General features: G+C 49.4%; 1 pseudogene; it reads right to left on the reverse strand.

The window, feature by feature from the left end:
• Positions 1–1,508: 1,508 nt before the first annotated feature.
• LOC123063872 (uncharacterized) lies at positions 1,509–1,647 on the reverse strand (annotated as a pseudogene).
• Between the last annotated feature and the right edge of the window lie 207 nt (positions 1,648–1,854).

The following is a 1,854-nucleotide window of genomic DNA, read 5'->3' on the forward strand; positions in this document are numbered from 1 at the left end:
TTTGAGCGAAGCATGAGTTTTCTTTTGTTGTATGAGCGAAGACTGGGCCAACAAGCACACCCAAACACGCGAAGAGATTTATAGTCTGGTTTGATGTGAAGAAGTCTTTCTACTGGAGTTTGATTATTGATGACTCGACTAGGAAGCATATTAATGATGTGAACAGCAGTGAGAAAGGCCTCATCCAAAAACTTGAGGGGCATGGAGGCTCCTGCCAGGAGAGCTAGCTTGACCTCAACTATGTGTCTGTGATTCCGTTCAGCGGAGCCATTCTGTTGATGGGCATGAGGACATGAGACATGGTGTGATATGCCAAGTGTTTGGAAGAAGGAGTTGAGTTTTTCATACTCCCCCCCGCCCAGTCAGATTGGCCTGCAATAATTTTGCTATCAAATTTTCATTCAACCAAGGCTTGAATGTTTTGAAAAACTTGAAAGACATCAGATCTCTTTTTGAGAAGATAAATCCACACAAACTTGCTATAGTCATCTATAAAGCTTACATAATACTCATGTCTACCAACGGAATTGGGAGCAGGACCCCACACATAAGAAAAGATCAATTGAAGTGGTTTGGTAGAGACACTAGTAGATACTAGATACGGTAATTCATGACTTTTAGCACATTGACAAGAATCACAAATAGTTTCGACATCTCGCTCACCAACAAATGGGAGTTTATTTTTCCTAAGCAATCTTTCAAATAAAGAGAAAGCAGCATGCCCTAATCGATCGTGCCACCATGTTGACGAAACTTTGACAACACCATTGGCTTGTATATTGAGTCTCCTAAGCTCCAGAAAATCAACGGGTAAAGCCCTCGAACACATCTACGTCGATAGAGAACCTTCTTCGTGGCCTGGTCCTTGATCAAAAACAAATAATGATGAAATTCGAGGAAAACATGATTATCAAGGGCAATTCTATGAACAGAGAGGAGACTTTTAGCAGCACTAGGGACATGCAAAATTTTCTTGAGATGAATTGCACGGTGAGGGGTACGAAACATAGAATGATCAATGTGACAAATCTGCATACCTTCGCCACTTGCCGTGTGGATGTGATCTTTGCCACGATACTTGTCTTTCATCATGACCTTCTCAAGCTCGTTGGTGATGTGATTGGTGGTGCCGCTATCGACGTACCAATTTGTGTCGATGCCGTAGGATCCATTAGCCGCGGCAGCCACTTTTTCTTCATCTTGGGAGTCCTCATCGTCTTCATCATAACGATACTAGCAATCCTTCGCGGTGTGCCCTGGCTTACCGCAAATTTGGCAGCGAGGCAACTCCGGTCGGGCCCGAGGTGGACCGCCATCACGACGACCGCGAGATGCACCAGAGCAGCTGTTGCCGCCGCCGCTGTTGCCGCCACCACCGTGTCCGCCAGATCGCCTCTTGGCGCGAGAAGAGCCACGGCCACGTGATCCACCACCACGGCCACGCACCGCGGCGTTGGTAGAGGAGCGGAAGCCGCCGCTGCCCGAGTGATTAAACTGGGCCATGCGTTGGTCGAAGTTGCTGAGCATGGCATAGAGCTCGTCGAGGGAGACCGGCATGACGCGTGCATCAAGGGCGGAGACGAGGGGATGGTAGTCGACGTCGAGGCCGTGGATGATGTAGGAGATGATTTCGTCATCTTGGATGGCCTTCCCCGCAGCGGCAAGCTCGTCGGCGAGGCCACGGAGAGAGGCGAAGTAGGCGGCAACCATCTGGTTGCCCTTCTGCGCATTGATGAGCGCCGTCCTAATGTTATTCACGCGGCTCATGGACTGCGAGGAAAACATACCTGCCACGGCTGTCCAGAGCGCGTGCGCCGTGGTGACCGTGGTCACCACGATCAGTAGCTCCTTGGA

Source organism: Triticum aestivum, chromosome 3A (genome assembly GCF_018294505.1).
Source record: "Triticum aestivum cultivar Chinese Spring chromosome 3A, IWGSC CS RefSeq v2.1, whole genome shotgun sequence".
In the NCBI taxonomy this organism is placed as follows: domain Eukaryota; kingdom Viridiplantae; phylum Streptophyta; class Magnoliopsida; order Poales; family Poaceae; genus Triticum; species Triticum aestivum.